At 39.6% G+C, this 19,413-nt stretch overlaps 1 non-coding gene across 1 annotated transcript; it reads right to left on the bottom strand.

The window, feature by feature from the left end:
* Window positions 1–17,602: 17,602 nt before the first annotated feature.
* LOC121993317 lies at window positions 17,603–17,708 on the bottom strand. The gene has a single exon (XR_006115178.1). It is a non-coding gene; the product is annotated as a small nucleolar RNA R71 (small nucleolar RNA).
* Window positions 17,709–19,413: the final 1,705 nt, after the last annotated feature.

Below are 19,413 nucleotides of genomic sequence, written 5' to 3'. Positions count from 1 at the left end.
GACTAAAGTATAAACTACAAAGTGAAAGTTTGAAACTGACAAGGTATACAAAATAACAAAAGTTTTCTCACGAGTCACAAAATAACTCATATAATCTCCTATATTCCTAATTTTTCTTCTAGTTCATCTCCATATTTCTCTAACACTTCATCTGTATTAGATTCAAACTCAAAATCCATGGCATCTTCCTCTTCTCCATCTAATACAAATTCTTCTTTGTCAAGTTCTCTGACATCTTTAATATTTGTCTCAATATCTTCATCTCCACCATCAACAATCCATCCTTGTGCCATAGTTGCTTCACTAGCAAGTAGCATATCTACTTATTTTTCTTCTTGTCATCTTTTTTGTTTATGATCTTGACATTGAATTGAGCATAAACTAAATTATTCAACCTTCCGGTATCTAGTCTATTTCTTTTCTTTGTATGGATTTACATTAAATAAATATATTAATTATTAAGTCAATAAGCAATTACTAATTAAGTACTCCCGGCCCCCTCAAAAGTACTTGTATGGATTTACATTAAATAAATATATTAATTATTAAGTCAATAAGCAATTACTAATTAAGTACTCCCGGCCCCCTCAAAAGTACTCAAATTTCTCTCACAATTAGAAGAACTTGTAGTTAAAGAAAATATTCTTTTAGCCATCTTTTGTAATTTAGGTGCACTATATCCAAATGTCACCATCCAACTAAATAAAAATAAATCAAACAATAACAATAAAAAAAATCAAGAAATAGCAAACAACAATAAAAATAACAAATAAAGTAAGTACTTAGTTCTTACCCGGATCGTATTTCTCATCATTTTTTTTTTGCATCCAATTATAACTAATGGTCTTCCAAATCCCCTTGCTTTGTTGATAAATTTTAACAACTCTACATTTACTACCTCACTTTGACTATCAATATCATTAGGAAAGAATGCTTCAACACAAGTGAATAAGTCATTCGTGACCACTTCTTCACTTCCTATTCTCCGGTCATTAAAAGAGTAATAAGGATTCAAAAGGTAGGCCACCAAATATAGTGGACTATTAAGCCGATTACGACTTTTCTCATCAATAATATCAATAATCGAATGATAGTGAAGCTCTTGATTCTTGAATGCCACTTTAATATACTCTCTCACTCTAAGTAATTCTCCATATATAAAACCTATAGATGACTTATTATCCCCATCAACAAGGCAAAGCAACTTAACTAAAGGGGCAAACACCTTCAAGCAAATACTTACTCCATTTCAAAAACAAATACTCATAGCGGTATTATATGTCACCTTCCCCTTTATATTTTTTGAATGTTTGCATGCATTTCATTCTTTACTAGCAATCATAGATCTTAGTTCACTTTTCTTCTCCATCAAGCTTTGCAAAGTTAGAAAAGTGATTGCAAATCATAATACTCCTGGCCTCACTATGTCTCTTTTTCTGGTAAACTTTCTCATCATTTACAATGTCTTATGATATGTATAAATAAAGATTGTCAAGTTATTTGCCTTCTCAATCACCCCTTTGAATTTTGGTTGGTTCCCAATTCCTTTAAGCGTAAGATTCACGGTGTGATTTGCGCATGAAGTCCAAAATATATGTGTCATCTTCTCCTTCAACAAATCTTTTGTTGCCATATTATTTGATGCATTGTTCGTTACCATGTGAACTATACTTTAGGACCCATCTTCTTCAATGCACTTGTCCACATATTCGAATATTTAATTCTCGATGTGTGCTTCATTTGATGCTTCCTTGGAAGAAAGGAAAGTTGTGCCTTCTTTACAATTGACACACAAATTCATGATACTTCTTCTTTTCCGGTCAATCCAAGCATCAGTCAAAATTGAGTAACCATTCAAAGCTTATTCTTCTTCTTACTTCTTTAATAAACTTTTAGTTCTATCTATCTCTTCCTTCAATAAAGGCTACCTTAATAAGTATTGAGTTAAAGGACAATAACTCGGGCAAAATTGAGCAACCGCTTCCACAGTACTCTTGGGGTATGTTTAGTTCGGGGTTATCCTTGATAACCTTGGTTATCCATCCAAGGTTATCAATGAAAACCTTATTTGGTTTAGGTAATCGATGATTCCCGAGTAATGTTCCATGTCCAACACGTCAACAAAAGGGGCATGCAACCCGAAATCGGAAAATTGAGGTTTTTCTTGATTCTGGGGTTAATAGAATTTTTTTACCCAAAATACCCTCAAATAAGATAAAAATGTGATAAAAATAAAATATGTAAAGAAAAAAATATATAAAATATAAAAAATAAAATAAAATAACTTTTAAAAAAATAAAAAAGTAAAAAAACATTAAAAAAATTGTAAAAATAGGAAAAAGCATAAAAAATTTAAAAATAATAAAGAAACGGGGAAAAAATTAAAAAAACATAAAAAATAGAAAATAGGATAAATGTAAAAATATTTTTAAAAAATTAAAAAATGTAAACATAATAAAAATGTAAAAAATATATATATAAAAAGGAAAAATATAAAAAATTAAAAAAGCATAAAAATAAAAAAATAAATAATGTAAAAAAATTTTAAAAAACTTTTAAAAATTTTAAAAATTAAAAAATGAAAAAAATAAAAACTGAAAAGAAATAAAAAAAATAAAAAAATACATAAAAAATGTGAAAAAGAAAAAAAAACGTAGAGTTTAAATAATAATAATAATATATAGTTGGTTTTGTAACTAAGGGTAATATAGTAAAATATTAAACTAGGTTATTTATTAAAACCTTCAAACAAACAAGTTTTTGTTGCATTACGTAGGTTGAACCAAACAACATTTGATTATGTTTTATTCCCCATAACTTTGGTTATGTGATTACTTGGTAATCACATAACCAAGATTATACATGATAACTTGAACCAAACACACTCTTGAAGTTATCATTGTCAATGGCATAAAAAGGAATACTAGACTCGTACACCCATTGAGCTAAATATTGGTATACACCGTGTGTCCTTTGCTTCCAAAGTGCATCAATAATATTTTATTATTGTTTTGTCTTCGTACTTCCACTCAATGAAGATTTAGGATCAATAACAGATGCAAATATGTCCATAGGGCCAAGAGTAAGTGGGTTCCTTCTTATCCCTAGAGTTCCTTCGTTTTCCTCATATTTTTCAAGAAAAACTTCATCTCTCACCTCTATTTCCTAGAGTCCCTGGTGGGTGACTCACTATGTCTTTCTACCAGTTGTCAAGTTCACATATCCAACTTGACTTTAGCCATCTATCAAGTTTCATAAACCTAGATGGACTTCTTGTCAGATATTAGGTCACTCCTTAACCTATCTGGATTTCGTGTTAGTTATTAGGTCCTCAGACCTAACTAGGCTTCAGCCTATATTAGGTCCTCAGACTTAACTAGGCTTCAGCCTATATTCGGTCATCTAGACCCGTCAATTTCTGCACACTCGGTAAATAAGTTAGACAAAAATAACACCTAAGTTTGATCCATTTATTATTTATTAAAACTTGAGTTTAATCATTGGTGCTAACTGCACCAACACTAATAAAGTTTACTAGATACTAGGTAAGACAAAAATCCCAATAGTGTTGGTTGCTACTCGGAAAACCTAATGGTTCCACTGTACAAAAATTTTGTACAAAGGTCTGAACCTTTTCCTAGCTACCATGTGTTCTTTTAAATTAAACTCGGATCGCCTACAGAACTTAACACGTTTGATCCTAAGTTTAATTTATTTGTTCTGTTAGGTTTAGACTTGGATCTCCTGCGGAACTTAACACGTTCGATCCAAATCACCTAGGTTATTAATTCCATTAAATATTAATTTCTAAATTTGGCTTCCAAAATCGCCTTCTTGGATATGGGAACAATCACCACCGCCTAGACAAAGCCTTTTAAGGAAAGCTAATATTTAATTTCCTTAAATAACTTTAGGTCAACCAAAAAGAACAATCAAATCACAAGGAAAAGAAAAATAAAAGAACACAACATCGAAAACTAATTCGAAATACTAGAATCGCATGCCTCTTGTATTTGGTATTTTTACATGGAGATAAAACTAACATGATGCGGAAAATAATATTAGTTATATCTTACTTAGTAAATAATGACCTCTTGATCTTCTACCATATTCCTCTTCTAATCTCGGATGTTGTGTGGGCAACGATCTTCCGAGACGAGGACCACCTAGCACCTTCTTCTCCTTCCTTCAAGTTTCGGCCAAGCACAAAGCTTCCAAAGGATGAAGATCTTTTTCCACCAACCAAGCTCCAAGAGATGCAAGCTTTCTCTCATTCTTCTCCAAGCTAAAATCCGGCCACCACTTGATCTCCAAAGAGGATGAGAGGTTCGGCCACAAAGATGGAGAGAAGAGAAAGGGAAGAGGCCGGCCACACCAAGGAAGAAAAGAGGGAGAAAATAATAGAGGTTGTTCACCTTGAAGGCACCAAAAACCCCCTCTTTTATAATCCTTTAGCCTTGGCAAATAAGGAAAATTTAATAAAAACTTCCTTAACTCTATTGCCATTGAAAAGGAAAATTTTAATTAATTAAAATTAAAATCCTTTTCTTAGAGTATATGGTCGGCCACACCAAGGAAGCAAACAAGGCAATTTTCAATCAACCAATTAAAATTCCTTATTTGTCTTCGGAAATTTTAAAAAATAAAATTTCCTTTTAAAATCCCTTCATGGTTGATAAAAAGAAATTTCTATAATTTTAATTTTTCAACATGTGAATAATTTACAAAGAAGAAAAATAAAATATCCTTCCAATCTACAAATAAGGAAAGAGATTTAATCTCTTTCTTTAATCTTTTGTAGAAACTTATAAAAGAGATATTTTAATTTTTAATCTCTTCAATAAATTATATCTTCCACATAAGAAAATTTTAAAATTAAAATTCTTTTCTAATTTAATAGGGTCGGCCACCTAAGCTTGGGTTCAAGCTAGGGCCAGCCACCCATGGACCAAGGTTTGGCCGGCCCTAGCTTGGTTCTCAAGCTAGCTTGGCCGGCCCTTACACCATGGGTATGAAGGTGGGTATAGGTGGGTATAGTACTCTATAACTAAGAGGATACGATAGGGACCGAGAGGAGGAATTGGTTTTGGTCTCCCGATAAAATTAAGCATCCCGTGTTCGCCCCGAACACACAACTTAATTTTATCAATAATAATTCATTCCACTAGAGAACTATTATTGAACTACCGCACCAATCCCAAATTACATTTTTTGGGCTCCTTCTTATTTTGAGTGTGTTAGTCTCCCTGTGTTTAAGATGTCGAATGTCCACTAATTAAGTGAGTTACTGACAACTCATTTAATTAATATCTAAGTCCAAGAGTAGTACCACTCAACCTTATCGTCATGTCGGACTAAGCCCACCTGCAGGGTTTAACATGACAATCCTTATGAGCTCCTCTTGGGGGCATTATCAACCTAGATCACTAGGACACAGTTTCCTTTTATAATCAACAACACACACTATAAGTGATATCATTTCCCAACTTATCGGGCTTATTGATTTATCGAACTAAATCTCACCCATTGATAAATTAAAGAAATAAATATCAAATATATGTGTTTGTTATTATATTAGGATTAAGAGCACACACTTCCATAATAACTGAGGTCTTTGTTCCTTTATAAAGTCAGTATAAAAGAAACGACCTCTAATGGTCCTACTCAATACACTCTAAGTGTACTAGTGTAATTATATAGTTAAGATAAACTAATTCCTAATTACACTATGACCTTCCAATGTTTTGTTCCTTTCCATTTTAGTTGTGAGCTACTGTTTATAATTTATAAGGTACTGATAACATTATCTTCTGTATGTGACACCACATACTATGTTATCTACAATATAAATTAATTGAACAACTACAATCAAATGTAGATAATTTGACCAAATGTGATTCTTTATTTAAAATAAATGTTTACAAAAGCTTAGGCTTTCAGTATACACTCTAACAAGTAGATACTAGGCAAAGGTAAAGCCTTAGTAGGTTTGTTGGACCAGATACTAATCAAAAGACTTGGTAGATATAGTACACTAGGCAGGAAGTCTAGACAAATTTAGAGGACCAGACGTGTAGCAGGTTGATGGGTCTTGAGGATAAGACATCGAGAGGAAGTTCTGGGGTCAGAGGATCGGATGCCGAGCAAGAAATCCAAACAGGTTTAAAGGACCAGATGTTCGACAAGTCAGGTAACTTCTCCTGAGAGAAGTAAGTGAGGGTGCGTGCCCTTGAAAGGAATAATAGACGTCAATTAGATCTAGAGTTTCACGCACAATCCAAAAGTCAGAACCAGATAGTTTCAAGACTATTAAAACTAATTTTTATTATTATTATACATGTTGTATTAACTCTGTGATGTAGGAAGGTGGTCGGAGTAAGAGGATTCTAGATGCTCGAAAGGGATCTAGCACTATGTGAAAATTGACAATAGACTTCGGATATTATCCGAAGTAATAGGTAGATATTTACCGAAGTATAGGCACCTGAAGGTTCCGGGGATTAGATGGATCCAAGGGTCCATAATTGCCCGAACTCAGTTATGCATGTAGCTGAGATGACATGTCCTGGTTGGCTAGCACACGTCAGCTTCTAGATGCTCAAGAGTAGTCTAGGTGACTCGGATAGAGCTTCGCCCTGGTGAAACACATCAGCAATATATGCTCCCGAGGCTGATCCAAGTGCCTAAAGTTAGATAACTCAACAACAAAGGTAGATTAGATATGCCTCAGTGGAGGTGCCTAGAGCTGGCCCAGGCCCCTAGAATGACCTATAAAACAACCCTTCAACCAATGGTTCAGACGACAATCTTCTATTAGTCCCTTGCGGCCGATTAGAGGAGGGTGAATAGCCTGAAATAAAAAATGAACACCTTTCTCAACTTATAACTTTATTAACATAAACACTTGTACAAAAAGAAATAACAAGCAAATTAACAAGAGAAAGAGACACAATGATTTTACTTGGTTTGCAATTAGAATATTGCTAATTCAAGACGTTGAAAGTCCACTAAAATTTTCTTCAGGCGGAGAAGTTTCTTACAGAAGTTAAAGCATTGAATTAAAAAGTTAAACTGCAGGTAGAACGTTTATAAGTATTGTATTTAGTTACTAGGATCATGGTTGTATTTATAGCCCTGATTGGGATGCTTGGAAGGGTTCCAAGCGCTGGGCGTGGATAGAACTTTATCCGTGTCGCACTGGATTACAACAAGTGGAGTCTCAATAAACTTTTTGGTTCGAGCTCTTGAACCCGCTTCGGGCGCCCAGACCTTGTTAAATTTGATCCACAGTCGAGGGTGCCCTCGAGACCCCTCAGCACTCGAAGTAATCCGAGCGCTCATACTAGCTCCGAGCGCCCGAACTCTAGGCACTTGGAATCGCTCTAAGTGTCCTAACAATAGTCAACAACAAGTTGACTTTTTGTCTAGCTTCTGCTCTGGCTCCTCTCACTTGGGGTGATTTCGGCCATTTAGAATAGGGCTCACCCAAATCCATTTTTTGATCTTCTCGAGCAACCTTCCATTCCGGCTTCTCATCCCTTGGAACCATTGCGCGCTTCCTTCTCGTCTGCTAGCGTACTCTTCCGCAGCGCCTTATCCCTCAAAAGCACCAAGCCCGTCGACTTCTCCCATGTTGTCCTTCTCGCTAGCTATGTCTTTCGCTTAGCCTCCTGTGCTCCTAAGTTCCTGCACACTCAAGCACATGGCATCAAAACATAACAGAACTTAACTTGACTTGGTTGATCACATAAAAATTACACGGGGGACTTACATCTTTTACATTAAAATAATTCTGGTGCTGCTCCAAAACTCCGTTGTGACACCGAAGTGCTGCTTCGATAACAACGATCAAGGTTCAATTCCTATTATTTTCAGTATCATTTATTTTTGTCTTTAATTATTATGCATATTCCAATTCTTGTACTTATCGAATATTTAGTTGATTGCCTAAAGAAAGTGATCAACGATCAAGGGCCTTGGACTAACGACACGAGCTATAAACCAAGTAAAAATAAAGCTTGTTAGCATTATGCTTGTTTCTCTATTTCAATTCCACTGCATACTTTTCAAAAAACATGAAAAGTTGATACGCACTATTCACCCCCTCTATCACTCTATTCGATCTTACAAAAGAGAATTAGCAATGAAAACTTAATACTATGATATTATGTGGAAAGAATTAATGTGGAAATTCACTTCATTCAAAATGTGAATACTTAGTATTATATACAAAATCACAACAGATAAAATAAGAAATAAGAAGAGAGAATAGAAAACTAATTATTCCTAAAGATATCTTTCTAACTAAACCCTTTAATTTAGGGAATTTCCTATTCTGTGCTCACAACTATTTATTTATGTGAATAACTATTTATTTTTTCTATTTACTTCTATACAAGCTATTCACAGTTGTTTGACAGTTAGATTTATAGAATTTATGTTGAATGAGTCAAACCTTTTTGTGAGTGCCTCCATCTTCGCAATAATTAGATCAAGTGCATTAAGGTCATACTTACCTGTAATTTTCGTAGGATTACTTTGTTCTGATGCCTATTGAAGGTGGTTGAGTGTCACACTTTCTATAATTTTCTTGGCCTCATCCAGTCTCTTGTTTATCAGTGCTCTGTTAGATTTTAAGGGATGTTCTAAGGTAATCGTCTTATAGTTTTTACTAAATATAGATGTACTATTTGAGTACATATTATATGTTTAATTATCTTAAACTTATTTACTGAATGTCCGCAATACAATTCATAGCATGAGAGAAATTGTAATTGGATAACAACTAGTGATTATCTATACATATGCAATTATGAATGTATTGGAATTTCCCTAGTCATCAAATTGATGCATTCAAACATCATCAATTCTGTAAGACTAGCACGGGTTATATTCCTTGGTTCGCCAAGCAGCTATTTTTCTCACTGGCTGAAAACATTGGGATGTCGACAGTTAAATGTGAATACTAGTTATGGTAATTAGTTCATTGGAATGACTCGCTGTAAGACTTCATATGTTTATCTATAATATGGATATGTTTGTGAAGTTCTTATTGCAACTCGAGTGCAAGTTTCCTTTGACTTAAGTATATGATGCAGTGATGATGAAGGGCCCCACCCCGCTGCCACGGTGGAGGTCAAAGGAGGCCAAAGTCAAGGCGGTCAATGAGTGGATGACATTGGCCGATCGGGTAAAGCATGCCCCGACCGGGGATAAGGATCTAACCCACCGTTGCCTTCGACACGGGGAATAATCAAACAACCGACGCTCAAGGGAGAATGACGTGCAGAAGTCTAACTGAGCGGCTAACCCGCTCGGCCAGACAGCAGGGCTTGACATCGACAGAGTTCAACTTTGGCCGAGTGGCTACCCTGCTCAGCCTAACAGCAAGTCTCGACAATGGAAGAGTGGAACTTCGGCCAAACAGACAAAGGAGTATCAAGGTTCTTGTCGACCGAATGGGGCACCAGAGCGGCGAATAGCTGGCCGAGCGACAAACCCGCTCGGCCTAGCAGTACAGTACATTGATATCCGTCAACATCCTTTTGGGAGTTAGGGTCACCGACACCGGGCATGGACTGCCAGAAGATCGTATGATGAAAGCTTTCATTGTCACTTCAGAGATATGCTCGGCCTGTTAAGGTACTGTGTCAGAGGCACTTTATTGACAAGTCTTTTCAGGGAAGCTTTGAGATGCGTGCTCATATTGGGAAGCGTGTACACGTGCTACCGGAGCTCTATATAAAAGGGAGTCCAAGCGTCGGCGGAGGTATGCGATATTTATTATTTGCACTATAGTCTTCTTGTTGCTCCACTTCATTCCTCATCATCGGTGATTGACTTGAGCGTCGGAGGGCCAACGCCGGGGACCCCTTCCCTGGCTTGGCACTGACAGAGTTTGTGTTGCAGGTTCGCGCGGAGTCCGCAGGAGGTCAGCGTAAGCGCCACATCCCTAGCTTTCCGTCTCTTCGACTTTCGGACAGGATCATATTTGACACCGTCTGTGGAAATGTCACCTGCATCCGAGCCGAGAAGATGGAGGACGCTGGACGACTCACTACCGTAATGCTCACCCAAGAAGAGCTTGAGATGCTCATTCAAGCCCGAGCAGCAAAAATGATTGAGCGACAACAACAACAAGCGTTAGCTGATCAGCTAGCGTCGTAGCCTGTAACATTGGCGGGCGACTGGCGAGTGGGGCAAGAAGACCGAGTAGAGCAACTCTCCATATGGGGGTAGAACAGAAGGTCGACCGACACACAGGGGGAAGCGCCGCCTGCGCCGATCCCCTTCCATCGCGCCTTGTTCCAAACCCCCTCAGAGATAGCTCAGGCGCATCAAGAGCGGGGATCATCTTCCGATGATGCTCCCGTTCGGGATGCACGAAAAGGCAAGGCACCTCGGAGCAACACATCGCCCGAACAAATCAACCGACAGTTCTCAGAGGAGATCTTACAAGACCCTCTGCCTCGACACTATACCCCGCTGACGATCGGGACGTACAACGGATCGACCGATCCAAATGATCATCTGGATCAGTTTGACAATGAGGCCACGCTGCACCAGTATACAGACGGAGTGAAGTGTAGAGTCTTTCTCACTACGCTCTCTGGATCGGCACAGCGCTGGTTCCGAAGACTATCAGACGACTTAATATAGAACTTCAAAGACTTCCAAGCCGCTTTCTAGCACCATTTCGCCAGCAGCCGACACTACTAGAAGACGAGCATCAACTTCTTTGCCCTAAAGCAAGGACATAAGGAAGCGCTCTGAGCGTACATCTAGCGCTTCAACCAGGTGGCCATGGACATCCCCTCAGTCTCGTCCGAGACAATGATGAATGCCTTCACTCAGGGGCTCACCGAGGGAGATTTCTTCCGGTCGCTCATTAAGAAGTTATCCAGAGACTTTAACCACATGCTCAAGAAGGCCAACGAGTATATAAACATGGAAAATACCTAAGCGGCCAGAAGGAAAGAGGCGCTGATCGAACCCACGGTGTCGACCGAATGCTGACCCTCAGGCAGCCATCAACCACCAAAGGGGTCGAGGGCCGAAGGAGCGCGACCACTCCAAGAGACTAGGGCTCATGTCGTGCAACATGTGGCGTCCGGTCAGCCAAAGGCATCAAGGACAAAATATGGATGCCGATGTTTTGTTCTTTCCACCAGTCATCGACTGACATCACACGTGATTATCGTGGGCTGATACCAATTATCAGCGGATCGGCCCTAAGAGGATATCGCCGTCGATCTACTTCTTCCGATCGGTGACAAAGGCATCGGTCGATCAGGCGGTGAGAGGAAGAAAGAAGGGAGTCCGAGCGCCATCACCAACATCAGTGGAGGGATAATACCGACCCTCCAGAGTCCTGGCCGAGCGAAATAGACTATCCACCCGCGAAGAAGAAAACAGGAACAATGCTTCCCGAGGAGAGATAGGCATGATTACCAGAGGGCTGACCGACGGCGACTCCAACAGAGCCAGGAAGTCATACGCTCGGTAGTTGGAGATCCACGCCGTAGGATGCAGCAAGAAGAAGGCTGAAGGGCCCCAGATCAACTTTGGCCCCAGTGACTTGGAGGGAGTGGAGATCCCTCATGATGACGCGCTGATCATCCGAGCGGTAATCACCAATACATAATTCACCGAACTTTTGTTGATATAGGGAGTTCGGTGAACATTATTTTCAAGAGGGTGCTTGATCAGTTACAAATTGATCGAACCGAGATGCTGCCCATGATGACCCCGTTGTACGGCTTCACGGAGAACGAAGTACTGAGGAGAAGAGCAACTGAGGAGAACCAAGACCACCAACTTCATCGTGGTGGAGGCATCATCCGCCTACAATGTCATATTGGGCCGACCGACCCTCAACAAATTCTAAGCAGTAGTATCTACTTACTGCCAAAAAATCAAGTTCCCGGTAGACGACCAGGTCGGCGAAGTCAAGGGTGATCAACTGGCCGCTCGACGATGCTACGTCGAGATGGTCAAGTCCGAGGCTAGGAGCGCTCGGAAGACTCCGCGACTGGAGGTAAACACGATCACTAAAAAATCCCCTACCTTGGTATACGAAGAAAAGGAGGAGGTCCAGATTCATCCCAGCTGAGCAGAAGCAATAACCTTCATTGCCGCCGACCTAGAGGAGGAGAAGGCAGAGTTGGTCGCCTGCCTTAAACAAAATCACGATGTGTTCACCTGGTCGACACACGAGCTTCCCGGTATCTCCTCGAGTGTGGCTCAGCATGAGCTTCATGTCTGACCGAACGCTCAGTCGGTGAAGCAGAGAAAAAGAGATTTCAGCGCGGGGTAAAATGTTATCATCCGTGCGGAGATAGAGAAGCTGTTGGAGGCTAGCCATATTAGGGAAGTTGGCTAGCCAATGTTATGTTAGTCTCCAAGCTATTGCATCAACTTCCGCAATCTGAACAAGGCCTGTCGACTTTTATCCGCTGCCCAGGATAGATCAAATGGTGGACTCAACGATGGGCTGTGAGCTGATTTGCATGCTCGACGCGTACTAGAGATACCACCAAGTGTCGCTCGCCCACGAGGATCAAGAGAAGGTCAGCTTCATTATGGCCGACAGAATGTACTGTTACAACGTCATGTCATTCAGACTCAAGAACGCCGGAGCCACTTACCAGAGGCTGATGAACAAGGTGTTCCAACGGTAGATCGGTCATAATATGGAGGTATACGTCGAAGACATATTAATTAAATCCCTCCAAGCTGCTGACCTATACGCAGATATCAACGAGACTTACCGGATGCTGAGGACTTATGGGATAAAACTGAATCCCGACAAGTGTATGTTCGGCGCGAAGAGTGGCCGCTTTCTGGGCTATATAGTCACTGAGTGGGGTATTGAAGCCAATCCGAGCAAGGTCAAAGCTTTGCATGACATGCCGCCATCTCAAAACTTGAAGGAAGCTTAAAGGTTGACCGGTCAAATCACGGTGATGTTCAAGTTCATATCCAAGTTGTTCGATCGGAGCCTGCCGTCTTCAAAGTGCTTCATCAAGCCACGAAATTCCAATGGAACTCCAAGTGTGATCAGGCACTAGAAGAGCTGAAGGAATGTCTAAACTCTATACTTGTATGAGCCAAGCCAGTTATTGGTGAGCTACTTTGGATTTATCTATCATCTAATGAACATGCCGTTGGATCGGCTCTGGTTAGGCAGAACAGCCAAGAGCAGCAGCCTGTATATTTTTTGAGCTATGTATTTTAGGATGCTGAATCTCGCTACATTGATCTCGAAAACCTAGAATATGCTTTGATTATCGCCGCTTGGAGACTTCATCCGTACTTCCTAGTGCACATAATCATCGTGCTAACTAACAGTGCCTTGGGATGAGTCCTTCTCAACCTGGAAGCGTTAGGAAGACTAATCAAATGGACGACCAAGCTAAGCGAATTCGATATTCAATATCAACCCTGAGCGACAATCAAGGCTCAAGCCTTGGTGGATTTTGTCATAGAAGTCCAGAGTGACGAGTCGGCGGTAACATGGAAGATATATGTGGATGACTCGTCCACTCGGCGAGGTAGCGGAATCGGCACACTGCTTATCTCACCATGGAAAGACCAAATGCAGCTCTCCGTTCGGATGGACTATCAAGCCACTAATAACAAAGTAGAGTATGAGGCACTGATAGCTGACCTGCAGGTAGCTCGGCATGTGGGAGCAGTTAAAGTCCTCATCCACTCGGACTCCCAGCTTGCTGTACAACAGCTATCCAGGACATTCAAGATAAGCAACGCTCGACTAAGGCTCTATGTAGAGGCTTTTGAGAAGCTAAAGGCCAACTTCCAGGAGGTCATTATACAGAAGATCCCCCGATCGGAGAACCAGGCGGTGGATGAGTTAGCGAAACTAGCCAGTTCTTGACGCCGATCGTCATAGATCAATCGATCGAACAAGTTTCGCTTGTGGCGCATATCGAACGAATGGAAGGAATAACCTTATCGAACGACTGGAAGACAACTCTGACAGAGTTTCTATGTTCGGGAGCTACACCTTTCGATTCGGAAGAAGCCCTCTTATTGAAGAATAGGACCGAGCGGTTCACCTTAATCGAGGATCAGTTTTACAAGAGAGTCTTCTCCAGGCCCCTTCTCAAGTGTGTCAAATCGAAAGACGTCGAGTACATTCTCCGAGAGGTGCACCAAGGTGTTGGATTATGAAAACGCTAGAGGGGAGGGGGGTGAATAGCATTCGTCGAGAATTCAAAAATCAAATCGAGTACGCAGCGAAAATAACAAAAGTAAGGACAATGCTAACACAACCAATTTTACTTGGTTCGGAGCCTTCGTCGACTCCTACTCCAAGGCCCGCACTCATTGAGTGCTTTCATTGGACAATCACTAATAATTCGCAATAAGTATACAAATTTGTAATATGAAATTACCGACAATAATAAAATAAAGACTTAAATCGCTGGTTGTCGGAGAAGCTTCGCAGCGTAGCAAGAGTGTCTTGGAAGCAGCACGCACGAGAACAGTCATAGTAGAAGTTGTTGTACTTTGCTCCAGGTGGTGGTCTCCTTATATAGGAAGCTCCGGCGCCCGGATCCCTTCTGGGTACCTGGACTGTGATGCCGACCCAGCCAATCAGCACGCTCCACGTTGCGTCGGGATAGAATTTGCATTCCGAGTGCCCGGACCACCATTCTTCAGCAACTCAATTTCTTGCAAGAAAATATTAGTCTAAGGCAAATGCAAATTATACTACCCTACAAAACAAAGTATTAGCATAATTATAGAGTAGTAATTAGATTTCATCTCATTGAGACCAGAATCTAGTCACGATCTCACCTTAGATTCCTGAAATGATTCTAAGTTGGATTGACGCTTAAGTTCCCTAACTGAGAACATGTCCTTGCCAAGTCACTCCCCTCCAATGACTTACCTTAACTTACTTACCAGACATCCGGTCAGCCTCTCAACCTGTCTGGACTTCATGCCAGCTATCAGGTCAGCCCGTCGACCTAGCTGGACTTCATGCTAGACATCCGGTTAGCCCGTCGACCTATTGATGTGCGTAGATTGTATACACTTGTTTAACATGTTTTGACACACATTCACATACTTTGTACATGCTTTATTTACGTATTTTCGTACTTCCAGCTTCTTTTTTAGCATATTTACTCTTTTTGTTCGGAGATATACTTTTGTACATTTTTTGTACACAGGAGTCAAATTTGGTGAAGGTTTCGTGTTCAAGGCCAAATCTGCAAGCGAAGCAAGAGAGGAAGACACCATTCCTGAACCTCACATGATCCTACCATGGGGGGTTGCCTAGGCCGTGTGGAGATCCTTGGTCGTGTAGCTGCAGCAGGAAAGGAAGATGGGCTTGACCGTGTAAACCTCACACGACCGTGCCAAGATTTGAAGCCAAATAGAGCCAGGTCGTGTACACCACATAACCATGTAAGATTTCCAGAGACCAGGGAAGCCCTGGACGTGTACACCACATGGACGTGCAGGATTTCCAGTGAGCAAGAGGGTTCTGGGCGTGTACACCACACGACCGTGCTAGGTTTCCAGAGGCAGAAGCAGTCCAGGCCGTATAGATCTACACGACCGTGCAAGGGGAGTCATGGAAGATGCATGCCACGGCCGTGTACCACACACGACCGTGTAAGGTTGGCAGAGAAGGGAATGGCTTTGGCCGTGTGAACCTCACACGGCCGCGCCTCGGGGCCGTGTGGTGCCCAAACCCCTCTTCTATATAAGGCCTCCTTCTTAATTTGAGAGAAATTTTTTCTCCTTTGGGGGGGGGGGGGGGGGGAATAAGATTTGGGGAGTTCCTTACCATTCTTGGAGGGATTTCCGGCGATCTAAAGGTGGATCTTCACCGAATCGACTCTGGGAAAGCAAGGATTGGATCCGAAGACGTTTTTCTTTATAGATAAGTTTTCTTTCTTTCTTTTCTTAGATTGGAGAGGATTAAGAATGCTTGTAATCATCTTTTCTTCGATTTTCTTTCCTTGTTCCATTGATTAGATCTCTTGTTCTAGGATGAAGGGAGTATTTGTAATGGAGATTTGATGTAAACTCTTGTGGATTTGCCTAATTCCTATTTATATGATTTTGCCCTGTTTGTATCTATTCATTCTTGTGTGGATTGTCGTGATTAGGGCTCAATTACCATGCTTGATTGAATGTTTGGATATCTTGTGGATCTTGTAGAGGTAATTCCTCATTCGATTTTCCGAGGGACGTTCGTGACAGGAACATGCCCGTGTAAGGACGTTTGAGGGGTAATCTTGAAGGGGAAATTAGGTATTTTAAGAGGGTAAGATAGATTATATGTGTTTATATATTATATCTTGATACGGTTGAGGAGTGATGAATTTTATGTTGATTATCCGAGGGACGCACGTGACAGGCAAGCCGGTGTAAGGACAACATAGATTCATTTCTAATTGATCATGTTTAGATATATTTCAGTCCTAGGCCGGTTGTCTATTGCAAGAGGGAACCGACAACCTTCTACAAATGATGAACAATTGAGGAATAAGATTTGGTAGATCATTTACATTGAAGAACCTTACAAAGAAACCAAAACTTCTAGAACATACCTTTATCATTGCCCTTATTCTTGTTTCTTATTCTTTCATTTCTTTGTTTACATTTCATAGTCATACTTAGCTTCTGAAAACCAATTGATTAGTTGTTTAGCTAATTCACATTGAGACATCTTTAGTGCTTATTCCAGTCCATGTGTATATGATATCTTTTATTATTACTTACGATATTTTCGTACACTTACGGAGGTCAACAAGTTTTTGGCGTCGCTGCCGGGGACTGCGCTATAACATTAGAGATTATCAATTGAGTTAGACAACATAACATAACTTTTCTTTTCATTTGTATAGTTGTAACTAATCCTTAGAATCCTTTCGTATATAACATTCTTGTCAATTTTTTTTGTTGTAATTCTAATTTTGGATTTTTTATTCTAACATTTTTGTCTAACTTTTCTCTGTTTTTCTTTTGATTTAGTTTCTCTCTTCTTTTTCTTTTGTAAACATATCTTGCAATCTTGTTCTTGGCATATGAATTATTCTAGATATTTTTCTTGTTCCTTTTGTCTTTTCTTTCTTGTTTTCATTATGCACTTTCTTTCTTACAATTTAAATTCTGCATTTTCCTTCTTGCTTTTCATATTGCATTTTATTTCTTGTTTTTGATTCTTGAATATCCATGAGCACTAACATGTCAAGCAGGCCCATGAGAAATTTTTCTACACCTTTTATCTGCAAAATTTTTGTCTCCCATTGTGCAACCTCAAATTGAAGCAGAAAGTTTTCAACTAGATCCAGAGTTAATTTTCATGATACAAGGTCACAAATTTGGAGGAGAAGTATCAGAAAGTCCTTATCTGTATCTTGAAACATTTTTAGAGATTTGTGATATGGTGAAATGTGAAGGAGTGTCAGCCGATGCAGTTCGATTGATGACATTTCCTTTCAGTATCAAGGATAAAGCAAGGATTTGGTTATATTCTCTCCATCCTCAAAGTATCACAAGTTGGGAGTAATTGGAGAAGTAATTTCTGAATCATTTTTCCCTCCAAGCAGAACAGTGTATATGAGGAATTGCATAACAAATTTTGCTCAGGCATATAGAGAATCATTGTTTGAAGCATGAGATAGATTCAAGAGTCTTTAAAGACAGTGCCCTCATCATGGTTTTGAAAAATGATTGATTCTGCACATATTCTATGGGGGAATTTCTTTCTCAGATAAGAGTTTATTGGATTCATTAGCTGGAGGTTCTTTTATGGACAAAAGTGTAGATGAAGCATATATGTTAATTGATCAAGTGACATTGAACCTCCATGAATGGTCAAACATAAGTTGGATGAAATCTCCCTTAAACATTCAAGAAATGCAAGCCATAAATGCTATAGAGCCTATAAAACAAATTGTAACTCAACCATCTATGAGTTTTGAAAATCACAAATCACCGAACGGGGAGTTCAAACATTTGGGGGTAAAGATTGAAAGTATTGTTTCAAAATGGTTTAAAGAAGACCCCCCTCCTTCGTAGACAAGATCTAGTGAAAAGTGTGATGATGTTGGGTTGAGAATTGAAAAAAATCATGAAGAACTTATGAAGAAGGGCATGTTTAGAATTGAGGAGAAGATTAATAGAAGATCACAAGAACTCAATTCTATTTCTCCAGGAAGTTCCCAAAGGCCACAAGTATCTTTCCCTCAACGATTGATCACACCAACACTAGATAAGCAAGTTGGACCTCCTCCAAAAGCTCAAAGGGAATTTGGGAAAAAGGAAGTTAAATCTTTCCTAGGACCTTCACTAAGAGTTCTTTTTCCACGAAGGTTAGTGGGGGTCAATGAAAATAAAGACTTCGGCAAATCATGTGACACTAATATGGTTGAGTGCAGATTTTTGAATGTATATGAAGATGAGGACTCTTCAAATGAGGATTTTATTGATAATGTAGTGGTAAATAAATTTTCAGATTTATCTCCAAATTTTATAGAGTGTTATAGTGACATTGAATTTTTAGATGATGAATGTGATGTGATAGATCAACTTAAAACTGCAAGTGAAGTTATTGATCCTCTTGTTATTGATTCTCCTATTGAGGATATAGATGTTGGTTTATTTTTTGATGTATGTGTTGATGATGATGTTTTGGAAAAATGTGTAGGGAGTTGTGTTGTGGAAGCAGCATCTCAAGGATCACAACCTTTGTCCACACAACCCTTAGAGGTTGTAAGAATTGATCATGTTATGGAATAATGTGTAGGGACTCATGTAGATATGGTTGAGTCTCAAGAATCACCATCTTTGATATCGCCAACACCTGAGCCAGAGCCAGAACCATCATTTGATTCAGAGGAAATCACATCTACATGTTTTGAAATATCAGGTATTTCTCAGCAAAGCAAGGTTAGTATTTCTTGTGATATTTTAGAAAATTTTATTGAGGTACCTATTATTGACTTTGTTGGATGTGATTCAGTTTTTATTTCTTATTCTGCTTATCTTAATATGGTTATGACTCTATCTTATCTAATATATTTGTGGGAGATTTGTATTTTCTTTGCATGTGTAGATTTCACTTGGGCTAAAAATTGGAAACTCACACTGAACCGTCTTCGACCACCTGAAAGAACTTCAAAGAAGACGAAGATGGAGAGAGCAATACTTCATTTTGTAATTCCTATATTGAAAGCTCCCTTCATAATAAGAGCCCTTGGTAGGAGGGTGTTGAAATATCTTACCCCTCCAAAAGCGAGATTTCGATAAATCTAATGAGGTGGTCGAGTTAATGACCTTAAACAAGCGCTTCTTGGGAGGCACCCCAAGTTCATTTTCTTTGTTTTCATTTGTCTTTAGTTCTTTCTACTTTCATTTCATTCTTTA

The sequence above is a fragment of the Zingiber officinale genome, chromosome 6B (genome assembly GCF_018446385.1).
Source record: "Zingiber officinale cultivar Zhangliang chromosome 6B, Zo_v1.1, whole genome shotgun sequence".
NCBI lineage: Eukaryota > Viridiplantae > Streptophyta > Magnoliopsida > Zingiberales > Zingiberaceae > Zingiber > Zingiber officinale.
The sequence above is the reverse complement of the archived record's forward strand: the minus strand, read 5'-3'. Positions and strand labels throughout refer to the sequence as shown.